The following is a 13,754-nucleotide window of genomic DNA, read 5'->3' as shown; positions in this document are numbered from 1 at the left end:
CCCAAATGTGACTGTCTGGTGAATTTCACCTGAGTGAGCCAGCAATCATCATTTTCACTGTTGTGTTTTTAAATCTCAGAAAATATAATTTGAAACCTCATTTTAAATGCAGTTTGAAGCAGCAACTTCACCATGTCCAACAATTTGATTTGCACACTTGGATGGGAATCTGAAATAGTTGCCAAGTGATTGTTTTATGGGTTAAACATTGATACTAGTTTTGTGATAAACTATTGTGCGTGGGATAAATTGTAATATCACTTCCAAATATCATTGCCTGGCTATCACCTCTTGAGTTTGAATTGGCCAAATGTTGACATAAGGCTTTAGCGTTGTAAAATGTTTTTACAATTAAAGCTTGAGTTTTGAAATCTCTTCTGTTATCTCATTTGATATTATGGGAGATATAGATTAGATGCAGTGAATGAATAGCTGGTTTTCTATGTACATTTTCAGGATGGAGCTTCAAAATTTGCCGCCCTCAACAGCACCTTGAAAGAGAACAAAATACTGACACACAAAACACTGAAAGTAACAAAGAAGAAGGTAATCATCCCTTTATGTTTAATATTGGAATGAAACGTTCTCAAGTTGAAGCAGTTAATCTTGAAGCTTTACAAGTAAATCTGATTTATCTTTCCATAATGGTGTATCTTTGTTATAACTATGCTGTAAAGCAGTTCTCCGGGTAACTAAAGGGAAGTTATCAGCATTGCTGCTACTTAAGCCATTGAACATGTTTGGTTATATGTTTGAAGCTATAACCATGCTGCTTGTTGCATATCTATCAGTGTGTTGGGTTGTGGGTAGAATAGTTCTACATTGAACGGAAGTAAATCTGCGAGGCCAGGCAGGTATGCACAAATATTTCCCATGGTCTGATGGATAAAGACAACAGTCAATACAGTGTGGAGCTGAAGGAACTCAGCAGGTCAGGCAGCATGAGAGGAGCAAGAAAATCAACGTGTCAGGTCAGGACCACACTGTATTGACTCTGACTCCAACCTTTGCAGTTCTTGCTGTCTTTGAGAGATGGTTAGCATCACTGGTGGTCCAGTGGTTAGGATTCGGCGCTTTCACCGCTGCGGCCTGGGTTCGATTCCCGGTCAGTGCAGCACATTTTGGGGTGGCTCAGTGGTTAGCATTGCGGCCTCACAGTGCCGGGGACCCAGGTTCGATTCCAACCTCGGGTGACTGTCTGTGTGGAGTTTGCATATTCTCCCCGTGTGTGCATGGGTTTCCTCCCGGTGCTCTGGTTTCCTCCCACAGTCCAAAGATGTGCAGGCTAGGTGGGTTGGCCATGCTGAATTGCTGGTTGTGTTCAGGGGTGTGTGAGCTGTAGGGGATGGTTCTGGGTGGGATGTTTCAAGTGGCGGTGTGAAATTGGTGAGCCGAAGGGCCTGTGTCTACACTGTGGGTAATGGAATTTAATCTCAATACAACATCTTGGCTGAAGCATTGAAATATGCCGACGCTCACAAAGGCAGAGATTCAGGTACTCATCTGGTGTTCCCTTTTTGTGTAGCGAAGGAAGAACTAAACCCGGGTTACACAATAACTCGGTTAGCCATCATGAATGAGGCAACATGACGAGAATTTTTGCAGCACTGCCCCTTGTGTCTGTGCTGATCATAAAGCACCCACCTATTCTGATCCCATTTTGTAGAACTTAGCCCATCGCCTTCTAGGTATTCTTCATCAACATGTTCTGAACACATGATGACACTTGTCTGGCAGAGGTGGAACTCAAACTCAGATTTCTGGCTCAGCGGTAGGGACGCTACCACTGAACCACAAGACCCCTTTATAGAGCTCTGATGAAGGGTCACCAGACCCAAAACATTAACACAGTTTTCTTCTTCACAAATGCTCCCAGAGCAGCTGAGCTTTTCCAGCAACTTTGTTTTTCTGCCCCTTTAAAGAATTTGCATTTATTGGCGTTTTTGTCAACCCATTCAGCCAAGCTTATGACTCCATTCTGAAGGAGGTTGGACTGAACTGGGATCCCCTGCCTCAACTGTAGGTATCATTCCGACAAAATTCCACAACCCCTACCCCTACCCAGGAGTTTTGATGGCAATGGCGTTTCAAGAGTTCATCAAAATTGTTCTTCAGTGTCTCAAGGGTTCCTGCCTGGACCACCCTTTTAGGCAGTGCGTTCCAGAAACCCACCACTTCTGGGTGAAAAGTTTTTGAACAAATCCCCTCAAAATAGCCTGCTTGTTGTATTAAAACTGTAAGCCCTGATATTGATAGACAGGGAATAAAGTTTTTCCTAACGCTTAGCCAAATCCCTCAGAACTCTTTGAACCTCAACCAGGTTCCTCCTCAGTGTCTTTGTTGCAGTGAAGATTGTCCCGTGTGAATTTAGCCCCTTTCTATAATTGAAATGTTCCTGCCCGAGCTGTATTCGTCAATTGGAATCAAAATTAACTTTTGGCAGGAAGTAAGCGTGACTTTTGAAGAACATTTCTGCAACTTGAAGCTTTCATTCGGCAGTGTAGCACAGTGTAGAGTGATAATTCTTGCTGTGTGTACTTTAATGCTCCAGACACAAAAGCTACAAGTATGAACATCAGGCTCACAGATGACACAAGAATGGGAGGTGTGGTAAATAGCAAAATGCTTTAGTCTCTGGGCACACCGTGTTCTAACTGTGGCTCAACTAATGTTATTTACGTCTGCTCTTATAGTCAGGCAAGTATCCAATATGGTGCTTTTACCACCTTATCCACAGGCCCTCCTGCCTTCAAGAATATGCTTATGTGCACAGCAAGGTCCTCGTGATTCTCTGTACATTCTAAAACTTCCATTTAACATGTCTTGTCCTGACTTATTTGCCCTCCCAAAACGCTTCGCCTGACACTTTTCAGGATTGAATTCTGTTTGCCTCTTTTCAGGCCTTCTAACCAGCCCATGTGTGTAATCCTGGAGACTAAGGCTTTTTGCTGTTTACCACATCGCCAATTCTTGTGGCACCTGTGAACCTGCTGTTCACACTTGTAGCTTTTGTGCCTTGAAAATTAATGTACACACAACAAGAACGATCACTTTACGCTGCGGTATGCTGCTGGATGAATGCTTCAAGTTGCAAAAATGCTCTTCAAAAATCACACATACTTCCAGTCGCAAAGTCAGTTTTGGTTCCAGTTTGCCAATTCCGGTGTATCTCCTAGGCTTTTAGCTCCTTAAGCAGTCTGAGACCATTAAATTATTTCTTGGGGTCAGAAAGGTGTCCTATGAAAAGACATTGAGTAGAATTATATTCTTGAGTTTTGGAAAATAAGGGTTAACCTTACTGAGTCAAACGTTTGGAAATCTGGTGCGATAAATTGTTTCCATCTTCAGGCAAAATCACACAGTACTTAGAAAATTTCCAATCTCCAAATGATGAAGTTACACAAACATTGAGTTTGGTTGACAGTTCACAGATCAGGGATCAAAACTCCAAACTTGCCTGTCGTTTATAGATCTAACTTTGTATTCCACTGTGTAACTGTGTCAAAAATTGAGTCCGAAATTTTGATTCTAATTAGATTTAGTTGCATGATAAATGGTATAAATAAGGCATGGAGTAGTATGTTTGGGAAATATGACAGTGCGTTCACAATGGATGAAATAAATTCACCTCACTTTTCTAGGGTGTAGTTCAGGGAATTGTACCATACCTGGGAACTTTCTTCACGGACTTAACAAAATTGGATTCGGCTTTCCCCAATTATCGTTTCGTAAGTCTGTTTTACAAGATTTGGATTCCTTATTTGCTGATGAGCACTATTGTTACAGTTTCATTGCAAGCTGCTCATAGCAATAAAAGAAACTAATAAGTATGATTAATGATACTGATGAGAATAATGTGATGCTTTGTGTTGCAAATCAAACAATATGTAAATAAAGAAACATGCAAAAGGCTTTGCAGTTGATTGAATACAGGTTTAGTTTTTCTAAAGATTGGATAAACTGCGCATCATTTTTATTTTGTACAGGTAAATTTGTTAGCTGGACGTCACTGCCTATTGTGCAGTTGAGCAGCTGAGAATGGCATCAGCTTGGTACTGATCTATTTGAGTGGAACAAAGGGCTCTATGTAATGGCCAAAATATAAACCTGGTGGAATGATCGATCATTTGTGTTTGACCTTTGACTATTTCCTAAAATTGAAACAAGTTTACAGAGTTTGTATTTCACTGCTGATCTGTTAAATTTCATGATCTCATAGTACCATTTGACCTTTGTATATATTGAATTAATTTTCTTTGTTCATGTCTATTTCTTACAGAATGGCTTGATCAACTTCGACAAGAGACGAAAGGTGATTGTACTGTGCAAAATGTTTGTAAATGCATGAAACGGGAAAAGCGTGCCTTTCAATATTGTTGTGCTTTTTCTGCTTGATGGGGAATGTTGGAAGAGTCTGCAACTGCATCTTAAATGTGGATGATCACTCATAAATTCAATAAAGAAATCAGGAGAAGCTTTGTTGCTCGCAGCAGTCAGGTTGCAGAAGCTGCTGCTACCAGGACGAGTTGAGAAGAATAGCAGAGATGGATTTGAGAGAAAGTTAGATGTCAGAAAGGGCACAAAGAGGCACATTAAGAATTTGGAGCATGGTGGGAGAAGTGTAGAGAGCAGCATGGAGCAGTTCAGCCAAATGGCCTGTTTTTGCACTGCTGTTATGATGCAAGTTACCTTTCAGCATTCACAACCAGGTCCAGGACCTGCCAGGTGTTCTGTGAATGAAGATGTTGTGAAGTTAGTCTGGGTGCAATGGAAGCTATTTCATTATCGAAGAGAGTGAGTAAATAATCTCTCCATATTAGTTGGTATTTTCCGTCAGAAGAGAGGCATCGGTTACTTATGGAAGATCAGAAAGTGAGGGAGTGCAGCCGTTGGGGTCATCACTGACTGGGCATTTGATTCCATATTTCTGAATTTGGTAAGACCAACTTCTGAAATATCTCTGTTGCCATGGTTACTATTGAGGGTATCGTACAATCCCTATAGGGTGGAAACCGGCTATTCGGCCCAACAAGTCCACACTGCCCCTCGGAAGAGCATCCCATCCAGACCCATTCCCCATGTCTAACCCACCTCACCTCAGCATCCCTGGGCACTATCGACAACTTAGCATGGGAATCCACCTCCCCTGCACATCTTTGGACTGTGGGAGGAAACAGTAGCACCCAGAGGAAATCCATGCAGACGATATTTTGGTCTTGTACTGCAGCATTCAGCAGACAGCGTGAGAATATTAACATGATACAAAGTTCAATTCATTGTTTATCACATGGTTTTGCTGACAAAACTGTAACTTGAGGTGCCATTTTAATCTAGCCTATGAATAGAATAGGTTGCAATCAGAAACAACTGACGCCGAATTTGCCAAGCTGGGCCCTGTGGTGTAAAATCAGCTGGGATGCAAAATAGGCATCCAACGCTGTGTGACTCCACTTAATGAGCACAGAGTGTCATCTGTCAAATAGCCCGTCATTTCTCATGGATGATGCTTCAAGTGTTTATTTCAACTGACCTGTTGAAAACTGGCATGCACTTTCCAACTTAAAAGTAACGTTATCAACATTTGACTTTGAGAGTTCTGCCCCTCTTTACATGTCAAATTGTGACAAGGTTCAACCAAGAAGCCAATGTGATTGAAAGAAAATAATCCAGTAACTTCTCGCGGCACATGGCCCGTAAATTTAATGATGCCGCAACTTTGAAAAATTAACTCAACATGTTCACCCTCTGCCTTGGTATCAATTACGATAGACCAGCCACTTATTTTGTACTTTGCAGAATTTCTTTTGCTTGGATAAATGATCTTACATAATGTTTCTTGCCTTCAACCTAAATCAGCTTCTGGTTCTGAGGTGAATCCCTAATACTTCTTTGAAAAAAAATCCATCATTGAATCATGAATTTGTGACCTGAAACCATCCTGGATAATCTGTACAGAAATTTATCCTTGAAAAGTCACATAAATGTCATTTATTTCCAAAGCAGAAATATTTTTGTGACATGATTTACCGTGTGGTTGGAATAAAGTTATTGATGCTGTTTAAAGTACCACTGAGTAGGATATAGCAGTTACACTTCTTGCAATTTTAACATTTTGTAAACAGCTTGTTATTTATTTGTGTTCGTTCAGGAATATGAAATCATTTCGTGTCTTAAATATATGCAGTTTGCTTGTCAATGTTACATCATTCGCCCAGACGAGAAGTTTCTGGACCTGTTCTTCACACAACTATACTTAGCTGAGAAGAACAAGTAAGTAACTGGTATTGTAGGAATGTGCAGATAAAATATTTTCGTTTTGTCTTTAAAATCTCCCACAATTTTAACTACTGTTGAATGCTAGTGAGCCTGCCAATTTATTATCGTCTTCCTTTTCGTTGGTTTCAAAGTTGTGATCATGAATTCTGACATATGGGAATAAAGCCGGTTGCTCTATGAATCATTTCCATTGTGTTGTATCAAAATGTGTTTTATTGGCGTATAATAGCACAGATCGTACTGCCGCTAAGCCAACGGGAACAGGAAAATGCAAAGACTTGATGAGTGACCAATTTTCGCAACATGTCCAAGACCTCGTGCTTTGGGTGCATCTACAAATCCAGATGTAAACTGTTCCAGTTTTGAGATGTGTTTCTTTTTGTTCGAATTTCTTTTCAAATACACAATCTTATAACGAACACAAAATCAGTAATAAGCCGACACAATTGGTCAGCATTTTTAAGTATTTTTAAATGGTTGCCTAAAAATATCATTTCCTCATCTAGAGATGGCAACAGTGCCTTTTTTAATAATACAACCAAAAATAAGCTCCAACTAAAAAATAATGACTTTGCCATTGGTGGGCCAGAGTTGGTTAAGGATCAGATTTTAGAAAACTGAATTTGGTTTTTGTTTTGACAGAGCAGGCTTTGTAATATTTACATTAGTTGACAGCAGTTAGCTTCTTCATAAGTGGGTGGGCAGAAGTTATTATTTAAAATAATCTGTACTGCTTGGCCTGCTGTGTTCAGCGAGCTCCACACTTTGTTAGCTCCCTATTAAGCTCATGCTCAGGCTATGGATGAACATGTGTAACAAGCACCTGGCATTATCATCAATTCAAACACCGGTACAGTCAGTTTTGAGCCAACTTCAATCATGATATTTTTTGTAACAGAAAGTACAATATGTGACAGAACCTCAGTTTGCGTGCATCATAAGTTGTATTTAAAGTTCGTTTTGACCTCTGGGACGGTTTGGCTGATTTTCGGACAGATTGTCTGAAAAGAATCAGAAACAGAAAGCCTTGCTCCCGTTGCTACTGGTCAAGAGAGCTACTCTTTCATTTCACTACCTCCTACACGTGACACGTGGTGTTTTAGTCACCTGCCGTGACTGATTCATGACCACTTTTATATTGTTTGCCTGATAATGTCTGTACGTTCACATGACAGTGTGGATGAGGCCCAGACGAACTTCTGCATCACATTAAAACCTATTCTATTACCTTAGGCACTCAAAGTTTGATTCTCATTTTTTTCAATTCACTTTATTTCAAGCCTGGTCCTTGTTAATTTTTCTGCACCTGCTGTCGATGTTTGACAGTTTTGTTCAATTCCATGTGTTCTGCAAAAAGACTTGTTGGGTTATCTTCTTGGTGAAAAAAAAATACCCAAAGGAACTGTGCATGCTGTCATTCAAAAACACACTCCGAAATTGCTGGAAAAATTCAGCAAGTCTGCCAGCATCTGTGGAAAGAAAACAGAGTTAACTTTTGGGTCTGGTGACACTTCCTGAGACGTCTTATCACCTTGATCTGCTCTTCACATAGCAGAAAAGATCGCTGTGCCGACAGTGAGAACGTTTACAGTTAAATCTGCTGCCACTCATTAGTCAAACTAATATTCAATGTACTCCTGCCTGAAAACATGTATCTTTTGCAAGCAAAATTATCATTCATGCAATTTCATTTCCATGTCAATGATTGATTTGCTATCACTAATACGAATATTGAACAAAGGCATCTGTTTAATTTTGAATGAATTTTGTCTGAAAATGTTTATCTGCCATCCTGCAGTTCCAGTATTTCCTCTGAACGGGAGAAACCAGCAAAACCCAAAAAGAGCGTGTTTAAGCTCCTCAGCTGGTAAGTATCCCATGTTAAATACAACAGATATCTCATGACTTCCTTTAATATAGGGATGATTGGACAGACAGATAAGTACATCGGTTTCTTGACAAATGATTTTGTTTGATATGGACTCATTATTGCTTCATGGGACTGAGATGTTTTTAGTCACTGATAAAGTTGATTAACTTGAGGCGAAGCAAGGAATAGTAGTGCTCTTCTCACCTTGTGAATGTGTCTATTGTAGACTGATTGATAGAGATTCTTTACTTTGACCGTGATTGTAGAATGTGGACCTGTGATGAGCTTGATATTGCTGTCTCATGATTCTCATTTATTATCAGAAGTTTATACACCATGGCTAAATTTCACCTCATTGAATTTGTTTATGAGCGACAATTAAACAAAAAAGCTGTTACTGTGAAATGAATTTGCATATTTGTGGTCCGATAAGATGAAAACTGGCAATGATGAACAATTTGGAATGAAAAATCAGATCTATGTTCTACTTTGTGGGTCAGCAGGCAGCAAAAATAACTTGTGCTGAAAACTTATCGGCCATGCTTCTCAGACTTGAAATTCCACATGACAACTCAAATGTATTGCCATGTAGAAGTTGACATGAAAGTATATGTTTGTGTTGTCGTGCATGCATAAGTAAAGACTTCAAACTTATTTTTTTCAGTAACTTTCCTGAGCTAGAGACATTATTTTATATTTCTGTACAATAGTCAAGGACTGAGCTGATCTCAGCAAAGTCATATTCTTTTCCCCACACACCCATGTAGAGTTTCGGAGGAATGCCCATGCCTTGTTGGTGCATTGTGCCTTGCAGTGATGTGGACTATGTCATGCAACTGTTATATCAAAACCAAGAAAGAGAAGGGAAACGCTTATTCACTTGCTGGAATATCTTCTCTTTACATGAGTGTGGATGTTCTCTGGATGTGATTTTAGCTTCCGGAGCTGAAATATGATTGTCAAAGTGGAGGCAATCAACAACGCTGCATTAGTTTGCAATCTCACATTTCAGCAGCCACCTGCTCTGCTCCCTGTATTATGTCATGCCTCATGTGCCAAGAATCAGGATTTTCAGTGTGGGAAATTTTTGTCATGCCATCTGCAGTACTCCTTTTGAGAGTTTTGGGAAATTTTCTGTGTTAAATGTGCAATCTGAATGCAAGGTTCTGAATAGGAATTCTAACTTTTGCAGTACCCATATCCTGAAGGCCACATTAAGAGTTCACTATCCTACCTTTCAAAGTATTGTGCACAGTTTTCTATCACTTATCAATGGTATTACTTTGTTTTAACTTTAATTGTTAACAAATTTCTTCTTTCAGGAAGAAAGTATGTACGCCTTAGCATGTGGCCAGGTTGGGGTAGATTTTCTACTTTGTGGGTATTCAAGTCCACATTTTCCCTTTTGTATGAACTAGGTTGATATCAGGTTGAATAACGTTGTCATAAGTCCAGATTCTTGTGCCACTTGTATATGCAAAATGTTATCTCCCATCCGTATACTCCCTAACCATTAGAAAATGGAACAATATTCAACACTAATAATGCTCACTCTTGGTATTAGTGCGTCACTATTAATTTGTCACAGCTTGAAAGTGGCATAATTCAAACTTCTGATACTCACAGCATCAACATACCTTCATTCTAGTTTAATTTGTTTGAAAGTTTATCCAGAATGTAATGACGTTTCAATATTTCTGATGTGTTCCCCTATCCATTATGCAAACTGTTTTCAAGGAGAGGTGTTAAAGCAAACAGCACACCAACGAAAAGCTCTCAGCAGCCAACATCCCCTGAGAGTGACGATTGTGAAGAAAGCATTGCTTCAGCCAGAATTTCAGGAGATTGCAGCAACTTGGAAATGCAAAAGCACAGCACTTTGCAAAATCCACCGGAAAAGGTGAGACAAGAAGGCACTCACCACATAAAATAGGTTGTTCACGGAGACACTGGTCCGTCCCGATGCATTTACTTCTTCTTTCTTTTCTAACTTTCTTCTGTGTTTCATCCCTCTGTTACCCTATCCTTTCGAGAGGATGCAAGAGGACTCGGTGATAGCGCCTCAACCACTGGAGCTGGATGACTGCCTGGCCAATCTACTTTACCTTTCTTTTGAGAGCTAATGGACTGTTAGTCATTTTGAGGTTTCAGCCAGACTGTAATCCTCAGTTTGAAGGCAGCTTCACGAAGCATCCTCATGATTGGCCGCTGCCAGCAATTTTCCATAGCAGATCCCACTTGCCAAAGTTGGGTTACTTGGTTTCAGAAGCAATGCAAGACAGCTATGCCATTCCCAACAAAATTCAACCTTTTGCCGTTTACTGAAGCATCTGATTCCAGAACAAATATTATTTGCTGACGAAATGAAAGCTAACTTTTTTTTTGAGATGTGTAGATTTGCTTTGTTTTGCTTAGATATTTTATACAACTTTGAAAAATACATAAATGAAGCTATACATGTGATTTTTAAAAAAATCATCGCACGAACAATGAAAGTATTTCATCTTTAATCCTGAACATCATTTTTAATTTCTGCACAGTAAATTTTAGTGCATGGGGTATGACTGCAGCAGCTTGTAGTGCACTGTCACCAAAAGCAGTACTTTCGAGTCTGTTGGCTGTGCCTTGATCCAGCAATTGCAATAAAGGAATGCAGCTCCCTGCACGCAGACCTCTTGACTGCATGTTTTGTTTTTCTTCTATCCTTGGCCTTTTAGCTATTGATTATTGTGTTGTCTGCTGAAGACCGTTGTATCGCGGGAGATTATCAAAGTTCATGGTTGATGTTTATTGAATATGTCCAGGGGGACTTGTCTCAGGGATATTTTAGCAATTTATTCTCCCAAGAATTGGGTTAAGCATTATTCGGTCAGGCTTGGGAGTTTTGGAGTGGTATTATTATGTTTTAAAATACCCTCTCCCCTTTTATGGATTCTCCTGTTTAGTGTTGTGATTGCCTCTATATTAATAATAAACTAAGAGGTGCAGTGACTTGAATGATTTTGCTTCCAGTTTCTTTGGATCTATGGCTCCATGTGTTTTGCTGTTGCTATCTCTGTCTTTCTTTCTGTCTGTGGTACTGTCCCGCACACATTCTGACCCTCACAATACACTGGCCCATTCACAGTCACTCATAATGCCATAAATGTGTGCCTTAAAGTTACACAGTGTACACAGTGTAGTTGGATTCAAGATTTCTGTGCATAGTTGGGTGAAACGGGCAGATAAATATTGATGTAAGAATGTTCAATTGCTGAGTGCAAACTGAGGTCCCAAAGGGTTCATCTGACAAACTTAGAATTGAAGCACCAATTTAAATGGTCAAGTGAAATGACCACAATGTTATTGTGCTTAAGGAACTAATTTGGTAATTTATCAGTGTGCTATGTGATGAACTGTTGACGTTGGCTAAACAGCTAGTAAACACATGTGGGAGTGTAATTCCTCAGAAGTGGAACAATAAATATAACTGGAAAGAAGGAACTATCTCATATGCAACAGTTTCCAAAAGTCTTCTCAAACAAAATAATTCTTCCACAGTCACTGAAATCCACGGACAGTGCTTCCACAGGAGATTCACGCAGTAGTGGTGTGACATCAAATCCACACTGTGACATCGCGAAGTCTCGGAAGCGTGCTTGCTCAGGCAGGTTTGAGAGTACAACACGCCCCCGATACAACCATCAAAATGGGGAAAGCTGCCTCATCCATGTGGGTTTTGAGCAAGACCAAGCAAAAGAATTTAAAACTATTTTGGTAAGTACCTGGATTGTTTTCTCTCTTCGCAAGTCTAAGTATTTGTTGTTGTTTCCTGTCAGTATCGACAGAAAGGCGAGAGAATATTTTATCCAAATTATTTGTTGCCATGCAGTCATATTCATTGTCTGCTTTCCACATTGCCAAAGCCTATTTTTTTTTTTGGTCTATGGGTGTGCTTTGTCTATCATTTGGATCCGGTTTTGCGATGCACTGGCAGTGTTTAGGTTTTAGGCCTGACTGCATTTCCCTTGTATTTCTCGTTTAAATGTCAATAGTAAGGTGCAGCACTCTGCTACCCCATTTTGGGAATGGGCTGATAACTATTGAAGTGAAAAATCGCAAATTAACCCACGCCATTAACTGTGCAAAAAATCAGCAAGGAGGGACCAGATCTTTAGTTCGGTGACCACAGGCACTTTGGCCCATCTGTCTACAAATCGAGTAATATTAGCAGAGACATTGAATAGTATTTCTTTCCTGTCTTTGACTCATGTGAAATTTAAAAGGCTGGAGCATGGAAGAAAGCACATCAAAAAAAAGGGTTGGAGAAGTGTGCAAAATAGAAGAATTGCCAGACTGACTAGTTGAGTAAAGCCTAAGGAATGTTGGCCAAATTGGAAGGCATATAGATTGTTTGTTTGGCTTGATCATTTATTTTCCTTGAAGGGATCAGTGATAGTCTTTGATTGTGGCTCCACAGAGCTCAGTGTGATGTGTGTGAAATTGCTTCTGGCATTTAAATATGGTTTACAAACACCATCTCTATGACCTGGTAAAAAGAACATTTGTTGGGTTGTCAGAGAGTTGGAGCTGGGGCAGAACCAGCCGAAGAATTGAGGAGGAATTTAGACAAGCAAATGGCAAACGACCTATTCAAATTGAACATTTGTGAAATACAAAACAAATTGCAACAAAAATGGCAACAACGTTTCCTGCTAAAAAAGGAATATATTTTTGCCAATGAACACGGTCGTTTGAGGCCAGGCAAAGAATCATGGAACGTTATTACAAAGTGAAAAAAAACTTTGGGTAATTGTGTCTGTGCTAAATTTCAGTAAGAAGTATCTGACTTGTCCTGTTCCAATGTCCTTTTTACCACTGCACTGCAAATTTTGTCTCATATAATTATTCGTTCCCCTTAAGAAGGCAATTTAATCTGCTTTGTCCACATGTTCAGATATTGTGGTTTGGTAACAGCAGAATTCGCAATTTTTTTGGCCTTTTCTCCTCACCAATGACCTCAGATTTTGTCCTTGGTACATCGTATCAGAAGGGCCAAGAAACAGTTTCCCTCATTTCCTTGATTTAGTCTGAGCAAATGACTGTTATTCATGATTCTGCACTCTCGTTCTCACTCAATTTTGTGTCTATACCGCCACTGCCCATTTCATTCCACAGGCTTCAGTTTTTGCTCGCACACTTGTGTGCTACTTTATCAAACATATTTTAGAAAACCCAGTGCATCGCCAATGAATCACTAAAATCAGTGATTAATTGTTTACAGCCTGCGCAAACGGAGTTGAAAAGACATTAGTTACTCAAAAAAGATCAATTTACGGGATATTAGTTAACATAACCTCTAATTGTGTCATAGTTGACTCTACCACTTTGAGTTGTCGAGACATACAGCGCAAAATATCCCTTCTCACCTTTCCTATTTCAGTACTTATCCAAATGTCTTTTACCTATTGTTATTCTGCCTATATCTGACACTTCCTCAGGAAGTTAATTCCACAAATTCTGTGGTAATTTTCAAATTTGTTGTTCGTTAATATATTTATTATGATCTTTGCTTTGCGTGGCTGGCAAAGTAATTTTTTTTTAGCCATGAACTACAGTGCAATTAAAG

General features: G+C 39.6%; 1 non-coding gene across 1 annotated transcript; it reads left to right on the top strand.

The window, feature by feature from the left end:
* The first annotated feature begins 1,039 nt into the window (after positions 1-1,039).
* trnae-uuc (transfer RNA glutamic acid (anticodon UUC)) lies at positions 1,040-1,114 on the top strand. Its single transcript has one exon. It is a non-coding gene; the product is annotated as a tRNA-Glu (tRNA).
* The last annotated feature ends 12,640 nt before the right edge of the window (positions 1,115-13,754 follow it).

The sequence above is a fragment of the Stegostoma tigrinum genome, chromosome 8 (assembly GCF_030684315.1).
Source record: "Stegostoma tigrinum isolate sSteTig4 chromosome 8, sSteTig4.hap1, whole genome shotgun sequence".
Taxonomy (NCBI): domain Eukaryota; kingdom Metazoa; phylum Chordata; class Chondrichthyes; order Orectolobiformes; family Stegostomatidae; genus Stegostoma; species Stegostoma tigrinum.
This window is presented reverse-complemented; position numbering and strand designations above follow the sequence as displayed.